At 34.3% G+C, this 11,065-nt stretch overlaps 2 pseudogenes; both read right to left on the bottom strand.

The window, feature by feature from the left end:
• Nucleotides 1–592: 592 nt before the first annotated feature.
• LOC117921926 lies at nt 593–4,944 on the bottom strand (annotated as a pseudogene).
• A 627-nt stretch (nt 4,945–5,571) lies between these two features.
• On the bottom strand, nt 5,572–10,411 carry LOC117922306 (annotated as a pseudogene).
• Between the last annotated feature and the right edge of the window lie 654 nt (nt 10,412–11,065).

Genomic DNA, 11,065 nt, shown 5'->3' with positions numbered 1-11,065 from the left:
GGAATGCATGAGGGAGCATAGAGAGTGAAATAAGTATGTGGTGGTGTAGAGAGAGAAGTGAGGGGTGACCGGTTTGGTAGCGAAACTGAGGTGCGACGGGTGTGAGAGGTGATGGATGTTAATGGTTTTGGATAGGATTACAGGTAGTGTAAGAAATGGGTGTGAGAAGTTTTGATGGGTGTGAAGGAAATGGATATGAAAATAGGAGGCATGGTGGTGACATAGGTAATGGAGAGTACGTATGCATGGTTCTGTGCATGACAGTGGGTGACTTAGGGGATTCCTATGGGGATGGGTATGAAAATATTAGAGAGAGAAAGTTGGGTATGAAGAAAATGGGATGGAAGGATGGCCGGGTTTGCATGGTTCTACTGCACATGGATGGGTGAATTTGGAGCTTCAAGGGAGACTTCAGATGAGTTTTGGACTGCCATGCATGAATCAAGGCATTCATCTCATTGTGATGTTCAGGCTGCACTGCAGTCATTCTGACGTGAGTGAACCGAGCACCTCTATTGGAAGTTCACCAGGCCGTACCTCCATCATCCTTGCTAAACAATAAACATCGATTCCATGAGGCAAAACTCTTTTTTTAGCGGGTTCTGGGCATGACTTGATCACCTCCTCTAGGAATTGCATCTCTCTTACACATACCAACCACCATGTTGGGATCTGTGGTCTCAGTTTCAGAACACCGGATTTCTTTTGCAAGATCTTTGTCACAAACAAACTCCTCAGACAAGGCCTCGGATCGAGCTTTGGGAACACATCTTGGGTCAACACAACTAGCATCAATAGTCCCTGTAATTCCTTCTTCCATTGGGCTCTCACATAGGGACGGTCATGCTTGTTAGAGGACTTGATCATCATGGCTCTGCAGGGCTTCTCGAAAACAGTCTCACGGAAAGACGCAACAGGGTCAGACCTGACAATTTCAGCACCAACCAGGAAATTATTCCGCAGACCCTTCAAACAGATCTCCAGGTGGAGTTCATCCGCACCATCAATGATGCTTCCCAAGGTTTCTCAATAGCACAATACACCGTAGGGTCTGATTTAGCCAAACACTTCGAACCTTCAACTAGTTTAGGAAGGTTAGATGCAACTTTGCACTGAATGACAATATGAATACCAGGTGAGACGGGGAACTTCATTGCTCTGATGAGAAGGACGTCAGACCCCTTCACCACTTCTTAAGTTGAAGATAATCCTGAAGGGTCAGTACTTCGGCAAAATAGGTCCGAGGAGGTAAGAGAGCTTAGTAATGACACACGAGGAACACAAGTGGAGGGTTTGGCGATGAGTTTAAAGGGCACACAAGATGGGAAGATGGGGTTTAGACATGAATCAGGTGGGTAAGGGTAGCAAAAACAGTTCAAATGAGACAACAACAATTAATATCTCCACATAGAGCAAAATGAAGCAACAAAACTTCTCCAGGTTAAGACTAATACTATGAGGGATAATGAATGAAACGATCAGCAAGCATATGAAGAAACCAGAAATTGATGCTACTCAGATATAACTCCTGTTATTCCAAACCAAGCATAAAAGCGGAACCCGAACAACTCCAGGGGAAAGAGAAAACAATAGTGGTAAAAATAAAGCAAAGGATACATGGTGAGCTCACCTGGATGCTCCCTCAAGCAAAAATATTTTGATCTCACAAAACCTCCACCTCTATTTAGCCTCCTCTCCCAGAAAGGAAGCTCCTCTTCTCTGGATATCCCGCCTGAAGAAAAGCTCCTCCCCCGCCATACTTTTACCTCTATTTGTGTCTTCCTCAGCAAGCCATTACCGGCTCTCCTATTCACCCGTCAGCGAGCACGTCGTCTGCCAACCACCAGCATGGTCCGCCATCTCTCTGCCAGTCCATGCAGCTCGTCTCCTGTGTCGGGAAGGGGTCCCCCCACTTGCCTAGGGTGCTGCCAGCTGCTGGTGACGAGGAGGCACCCTTCCAATGTTATAAAAACCTTAAAAAAAAAAAACCTAAAGTCCCCGGCTCTTGAAAGGGGGTCTACAATCTCCTTTCATGAATTGAAGAAAAATTTTGTTTCCCATATACGAATAAAAAGAAAACAAATGCATCAAGACACTCGATAACACATGTAAGAAAGATCACCAATCTAAGTAGATAAGAAAAATTGTCAAGTACTAGTGCATCATCCTTCTATGCATGTTAAGAAAAAATAATTAGAATCACCTCACCCAAGAATGTTTGCACTGAATGATTATTCCAGATCAAAATATCCATGGAATAGAAATTACCTGCAAGAGAATTTTAAAAGCAAATCTACTTTTGATGATTGTGGTAGATCAAAACATCCAAGGTAGAGAGAATTTCAGAGGCATTAGATAGAGAAACTCATGGCTAAGAATACCCTAGGATTAGATAGATGACCTCTGAATTGAATGAGACTTCAGGCCCCACATGCCTCATATAAAATGCAGAAGATTGATGATAAGGATCCAATTCGAATAATGACAATCAATGCTTACAGATAATCAAAATTGTTTGGGTAACATTAATGTAAAGTTTTATATTTGGAAGCCTTTTCCTATGAGTGGCAACAGATATTTCTAAGAGATGGAAAGTCCGGAAATCATTTATGATCTTTTGATCAAAGGGATAGATTGATGAAATTGAATATTGTTGGCTGCTCCTTGGGATGGTTGCAAGTGATCAAATGATTGTGGTACTGGAAGATTCCTTGCCTCTTCCATTTAATTCAAAGTTTATACCGGTTCTATCACCATGACCACTTTTCTTTAATCATTTTTTTAATATTTTTTTTTTGTCATTTCTTGGTACCTAATCCTTGTCCATTGTATGTAACCCAAAAAGAAAGAAATATGCATAAATTAAAATTTCAATACACACCAAACAAATTGTAGCAAACCGCTTTCAAAATATATGGAAAAAATTGTTAGATACTCAACAATGTCACATTTAAGAAAGTTCATCAATCTGATAAGAAAAATTGTCGAGTACTTATGCATCTTACCTTGATACATGTTAAGAAAATAAAATTACAATCTCACCCAAGAAAGTTTGCTTTCGGTGATCCAGATGTCCACAGAATAGAAATTATCTGCAAGAGGATTTTAGAAGCAAATCTGCTTTTGATAGAGAAACTCATCCCTAAGAATAACCTAGGATTCGATAGATGACCTCTGAATTGGATGAGCCTGCAGGCCCTACTTGTCTCATATCAAAGGTAGAAGATTGGTAATAAGGGTCCAAGAAAAATCTTCAAATTTACAGGTACAGGTAATAATGATGATCAGTGCTTGACTTTCCCTTTGGTTTAGTTCATGGACCTTTTTTCTCCTTTATATTAATACATCTCCTCGTTCCTTATAAAAAAAAAAAAAAAAGATTTATCAGACTTATAGGATGGATATGTTTCTATTTATTATTGAACCATGACAAAGTTGTTCGGAAACATTAATGTCAATTTTTATATTTGGAATCCTTTTCCCATGGGTGGCAAAAGTTTGGTCTCTTTGAATCAACCCGTCAGCTTTGGATGGTTTCAACAATATTAAAGACGGATTTTATATATATGAAAGTGGCTCTATTGGTTGGTGTCTCAAACTTAATTCCCATGGATGGGAGGAGTAAGAGTCGGAGAAATAAAAAAAAAAGTGAGGTCCAAAATTGGCCCAGAAATTGGGCCTAGGGATGGGACCCATAAGAGGGCCTAAAAGACTGGATGGGGGAATTGAAAAAAAAAGGGACAAACTATCCAGACCAGGAAAATGGGCCAAAATTAGGCCCAACCCATTTTTATTGGGTATTATGTGGGGTGGGTTTCGGTTGGGTGTGGGTGAGGGGAGGAAGAGGGGAGGGTTGGCCTATGACATGGTGCCATGTGGCAGGTCCAATTGAGGTGCAGAAGCCTGCTTTTAAGCCCATTAATGTTGTGTTTAAGATCACTCCTCGCCCTAAAAATAAGGTTAACAACTTCTTATATTAATGTATCTTTTTTAACTTTCACTAAAATATTATCATCTTTTTTTATATAAAAAAAAATACATAATTTATATTTTTTGTTATGTATGAAATTTATCATGACGTGGTTTATTGAAATATTTATTATTATTTTTAATTTAATATTCTTTTTTAAAGTAAAATATTTGTGTGAAGTTCTAAAATATTATAATTCATAACTAAAATATTAGAAAATAAAATAAAAATTCAAAAGCCCCAAAGTTGCCAGAAAATGGGCCGACATACGGGCCAGAAAATGGTCCCTTTAAAGAGGCAAAAAAGGCTTCAGAAAAATTATATATATTAAAAAAGGGAGGCCCAAATTGGCCCAGAAATTAGGCCCAGGGATGCGACCCCCATAAGAGAGCCCAAAAGGTTGGCTGGTGGGGAATACAAAAATAAAAAAATAAAAATAAAAAAGGCCAAACTGGCCCAGCAGGAAAAGAGTTGAATTATTTTTAATTTATTTTTGTATTTTATTAAAAACTATTTATTTTTAATTCAGTTATAATAATAAAGTTATTTTTTTATTTGTATTATACAAATTAAATTTACAAAATCAAAATATAAAATTATTTTTAAAAACAACTTATATAAATCAGTTTTTTGTTTTTTACTATTAGAAAAGAGTTTTTAAAAATTGTTTATAGAAATTCATTTATTTGTTGTAATCATTTTTTATTTAATTCTCATTCTAAACATGATAATGAAAGAGATATTCATTCTCACTCCTTATTTTGCATTTGAATATATTTCAATAAATCTATAAATTTTATTTTACTAATATTTTAATAAATCTATAAATTTTAAAACTTAACAAATAAATACGATTTTATTGATTTATTAAAATATTAATATCTATTTTTATTAAAAGATTACTATTTTCTTAACAAAAACGTAACGGAATCATCAGATGGACTCCATGTTGCATGCTGCAGTATAAAATCCATGTTGCATGTTCCTCCTACTCATCTATGTAAGTCCACAAACAAAAACCATATTGAGCTTTTTCAACCTCCTCTTATTCAACATAGGAACAATAAAACAGAGTGTCTGGTGCATTTTCAATTGCAGAGAGCCCTGTTTTGGAAACCATATCCTCTGTTGTGCTGCTTATTACACTTTCTCGTTTCCAAGTCATCGGCCAAAGTCAGTTTCTGGATTATTTAGTTGGAAAATTGAGTTGTTTCAGGTCTGATAGGTTTCTTTATCCCAACTGCATCTTCCTGCTGATGATTTGTATATTTGTGTAGTGTTGGTGGCACAGGGTATCTGCAAGTCATCTACCTAGACAACACTTAGATAGTCTCAATTTTAAGAAGTCTAATTTGTGTTGTGTTGGTGGCACAGGGTATCCAGTTTTTTCTGTTCTTTACAAAGAGGATCGAGATGAGGCTCTACAATCTATATTGCTTTAGAACTTGAATAGGGTATAATAAGATGTATTTGCTTCCATTGAAAATTCAAAAACTGTTTTTTCACTTCTTTGGTTATGTTCATACAAAATTTCACAATATTTGGTTGTACAAGGAGTTTATGATTGATAAGGAGCTGAGAAATATGATAAGCAAGACTTCTTAGTGTAGAATCAATAAGAGGTGTCAAGCTCTTTTCTTCTATTGCAACTGTGATGAAATTCACTTCCAAAGCTTATAATGATACATAAAGCATAGAAAGATCTACAAACAAAATTTATCGCCTTCTAGGATGATTTTTGGCATAGGTTGCTCTTCCCCTCAACAACCATCTGACAATTTCATCCACAAAATCAAAATAGGCCTCACACCAAGATTTCCTTATTGCCAAAACAAAAAATGGAACTAGGATGCCCATGGCAAATCCCAAGCCAACGCTCAAGTAAAACCATTGATCAACATAGCCACCATCATTTTTGTCACTAACACTTTGCCTTTTATTTGGATCTTCATCCTGGCATTTTGTGGCCAATGGAGCTCCACATAGATCAAGGTTTCCCACAAAGGCCAGGTCGGTGAAGGTTGTCATTTGCCCTGTAAAGGGGATCTTACCAGAGAAATTGTTATTTGATAGATTCAAATAACTCAAGAATGATAATGAGGCCATGCTTGAAGGAATGGTGCCGGAAAGCTTATTGCTTGACAAATCAAGAGATGACAATTGTCGCAACATTGAAATGTTTTCAGGAATTTGGCCAGTGAAGTGATTCCTCGACAAGTTCAAAAACACCAAACCAAACAATTTTGTTATTTCTTGGGGAAACTCTCCACTTAAATTATTGTCGGATAGGTCAATGCCTACAACAAGAGAAAGAGTCCTGGTATATTCAAGACTTTGGCCTTTGGCAATCACAACCAATCGTTCATCATACCAGGAGTTGGCATTCTCATTTAACCAATATATAGTCAATTGCTCTTGAGCCATGGCTTTAAGCTCAACCAAAGTGATTGGAATTTCACCCGTCAGATTGTTTTGTGCAATGTCTAAGACATGCAGGGAGCTTAAATTTGAAAGTCGAGAAGGAAGTCTTCCAAAAAACATATTCAACCTCAAGTTGAGAATTACAAGATTTACAAAAGCAGCTCCAATCCAAGCAGGAACCTGACCCGATAATCTATTGTAACTGAGATCAAGGACATCCAAACCTGTTAAATTTTGCCAAGATGAGGGGAACCCTCCTGAAAGCTTGTTGTGGTTCAAGTGCAATGATTGAAGCAATTGTAACTGACCCAACGACTTTGGTAGCATCCCAAACAAATTGTTGTTTCCAAGGTCTAGAACAAAGAGCCTAGAGCAATTATTTATGGTAGAAGGAATGCTTCCAGTCAAATTATTCCTTGAAAAATCAATGACTACAAGAGAGAAGAGGTGTCCTATGGAATCTGGGATGGTCCCTGTTATTTGATTTTCCGAAAGGAAAAGGTAATGCAAGTTGGGTAGGGATTCACCTATGTTCAGTGGGATAGGGCCAGAAAATTTATTGTGGGAGAGATCTAGTGAATAGACCCCTTTGATTGAAAAAAGAATAGGTCCCTCAAAGAGGTTGAAACTGAAATCAATCTCTGATTCATCATAAAAATTTAATGAATTTGGTAGCTGACCTTGTAACTGATTGTGAGAAAGATTCAACCCTTGCAGATTCAAAGAAATATTCCAAAACCAATCTGGAATGGGACTTGAAATGCAGTCATTTGATAAATCAAGATACTTGAGGTTCTTTTGAGATTGCAGCCAAGCCGGAAATGAAGGACCCAAGTGGCATGAACCCATATCAAGATATTTCACCTGGAAAGGGGGAACCCAATTGGGACTGACATTCAAATGGAAAGAATTGGAGCCCATCCGTAGATACTCCAACTTACTCAGCTTCAAAAAATGTTGTTTAGAGAGACTTCCACTCATATGATTCGAACCAACACCCAAGTCTTGCAGTTGAGAAAGTTGTCCAACACTATCTGGGAGACTTCCATTCAACTCATTCCGTGAAAGATACAAATACTCCAAGTGTGGCAATGTCCATAAAGAAACAGGGATGGGACCTTCAAATTTGTTCCCGGATAAACCGAGTGCCCTGAGATTTTTAAGCTCACCCAACCAGTTCGGCAATGTTCCCATCAATTGATTATCGTACAAGATCAATTCCGTCAAATTAGGCAAAGGACTTTTAGAACTGCAGGTTTCAAGTCCTTTGATAATCTCAGGTAAACTTCCATTCAAGTAATTACCCCTCAAATCCAGATATTTTAAGTTGCAAAAGTTTCCAATGGAGCTAGGAATTGAACCTGCAATGACCAAGAATAAAAATATGTATTGATTAAAATTATGTAACAAACAAATAATAAAAATAGTAAATAACAAAACAAATTAATTAATGAACAATTAGTTTAAAGAAAAAATAAGAAAAAAATATTAGATTTTTTTTAGGTACTTTTTTTTATCTTTTCTGATAACCATGAAATAAAGTAATTGATTTCACTGTTATAAGACTAGTAGGATTAATCATTGACATTAATTGTTTCTTTAAGGTTGTGTTTGGATAAGCTTCATATGTTTTATTTCTAAACATAGAAATTCATAGAAACTCTAATATAAATAGTAAACTACCATAAAAAAAATAATAATGATATTCAAAAATTGTTTTAGAAAACATACATATTAGAAATTTTTTACTACCTTAAATTTTTTAAAATTTCAATAACAATATTTAAGAACATGAAATGCAATATCATATTCACTTAATGTTCAATTTTATGGTTTCAATTTCTAGTCTAACCCATGAAATGTCATATCTCAGTATATAAATTACAATAATTTGATATAATAGATGAATTAGTGAGAGAAAATAGAAATTGAAAATATGTAGGAGATGATTGAAGGGTATTTGATGATAAAGATTCTTAACAAACATAAATTGTCAAAATAGGAATTTAATTCTTTTTGGAGATACAAAGAAAGTAAATTTTTAAATTTTAATACAATGTGATTTTTTTAATTTATTAGTTACAAGCTTTTCAAATATAAGTGAATAGTAAATTATAATTATTTAAATTTTATAGGAACAGGAAGTACTTTAAATAAACATAACAATTTAGAATAAAATTTTAATAGAATAGTTTAAAGAAAGGTATACCATGAGAATAAAAAATGGAAAACATTTAATAACTAAATTTAGTAAAATATTAAAACATAAGTGACAGAGCACATCATATATCAATTCAACCATCATATAAATATTCAATTTAGTACATGCTCAAATTATTATCCTCAGGAGCAAAACAAATTGAAAAAATGAGAGTTATGTCAAAATGAAATGAAAACATTCAAAAAATAATTAATATAACAAATGTATAATTATTGGCAATAATAAATAATAAATCATTCATCAACTAATTTAAAGTAAAAAAGGAAGTTAAGGATTAAAAAAAAAAAACCATACTCCTATAAGATAACAATTTTTTTTAATAGTCATGTAGACAAACACTTTTTATAATTACTTGCCTTCACACAAAAAATTGTCAAATAACATTGATACTTCATAAGCATAAATGGTTAAACTACATATTTTTTTCTTAGATAAAAAAGAAACTAAATTTCCTTCTAAGAAATTTAAAATTCAAAATAATTTTTTTTTTTAATAAGAAGAATTTTGTTTCCAACAAGTGAATCAAATATAGTGATTATTTGATATTTGTATATTGACACATATTCAACACTTGTATACACAATCGTGAACTATACTTAACTATACATTAACATATCAACAAATAAATATCAATTTTTCTAATAACACAAAAAAGCTTACCATGTAATTCATTACGAGCCAAATTTAGAACTTCTATCTTTTTCCAACTCTTCCTCAATAGTTGAGAGATACTACCCCTGAGATTGGCATTTAAAGATAGATCTAAGTATTGCAAATTGGGTAGCTCACCAAGACCAAGTGGAATTCTCCCATGCAGTTGATTGTCACTTATATCAATGGATACAAGGTTGCTGACATTTAAAAGCCATTCAGGAAACTTGGAATTGAAGTAGTTGGAGTTGATAGCTATAACAACAAGTGAAGTAAGATTAACAAAGCTTGGAGATGGAAATGAGCCAGAGAGGCTACAACCACCTAGATGCAACTCAGTTAAACTTGGAAGCTTGTTTGCCACCTCAACCCACCGACTTCCTACCAATGAAAGGTTAACATAATTCATACCAAGATACTTCAAGGAAACAAGGCCAGTCATCCATTGAATATTTTCAACAAATAAATTATTAAAATATTCAAAATCAATATTGTCAAGATACTCAAAATCAATATCGTCAAGATGCTTAGAAGAAAGATCGAGATATTGCAAGCTAGAAAGATTCCTTAAATTTGAAGGAATTGATCCACTAAACCCAGCACTCGATAAGTTTAGATATATTAAATTCTCCAGAGACCCAAAGAATTGAGGAACTGGCATGGCTTTGAATGAGTTGAAACTCAAATCTAGATATTTCAAAGACTTGAGTTTTATCAATGAAGGACTAATTTCTCCACTCAAGTTCATAGAGCTCCAGTTCTCATATACATTCTCACGAGGATAAGGGTTATGAAGATCAATTGAAATGACAATCCTGTGCCATTTTCGCAACTAATTCCTTGCCAGTAGCAATAATTGCTTCCTTTCCATGATGAAAGCCGATTGTTGGGATCTTTGAGACCACTTTGAAGTCGATAAGAGCCTTTTGTTCAGATTGAACATTGTTGTCGATACGGGTATGACCATTACATGCAAGTTCTGTTGTTATGAAATAGAGAATAGCTAAAATGAAACCAAGAATCGAAATTTTCTCCATGTAAATATTCAATTCTCTAGTAAGGAACACCTGTAAAAATTGAATTCCAATATGTAGTCAGCATTTTATTGAATTGAATTAAAATTTTATTTCCAACATAAAAATGAAAACACTGGCAAAATCTAAAAGACAATTGCACAACATAAAGAACTTATTTTAAACAACACATTTAACAAACATCGCCAGTCTAAAAAGATCTACTAATAGCATATGTAAATATATATTAAGCAAAATAGTATAATCATCTCATAGATCAACCTTACTTTGATTGTCGAGAACCGAAATAACCTGTAAGAGAGTTAGAAGGATTATATAGAAAAGCATATTAAAAATAATTTGTCAATATTAGTGGAGTTGAACCTTACTTGAAACTTCTTTCTCATTTACCTTGCTTTTTCAATTCAACAAAAATATATAGAAGGTGGTTTAAAGTAATGACAATGATAGCCTCACTTTTTTTCTTTTTTTTTTTTTAGTATTATATGAGTTGTATCATATTAAATTCTAATTGAGTGGAAAATGACCTCAGTCCTTGTGTCACCATAGAAACCAAGTGTCTTGATTGAAGAACTTGACTTAGACAAAAAAGAAAAAAAGAAAAAAAAATGTGTGGATGGAAAAGCCATAACTTGGCACTAAGTCAAGGTTAATAAGATTAAGATAAACATGAAAATTCATTTATGAATTAAAAAAACTATACTCATTCTAGACGCAAAAAAATCTTAATTGGAAGAAACAAAAAATGTAAATCAAGGTATCAAGAAT

Source organism: Vitis riparia, chromosome 9 (assembly GCF_004353265.1).
Source record: "Vitis riparia cultivar Riparia Gloire de Montpellier isolate 1030 chromosome 9, EGFV_Vit.rip_1.0, whole genome shotgun sequence".
NCBI lineage: Eukaryota > Viridiplantae > Streptophyta > Magnoliopsida > Vitales > Vitaceae > Vitis > Vitis riparia.
This window is presented reverse-complemented; position numbering and strand designations above follow the sequence as displayed.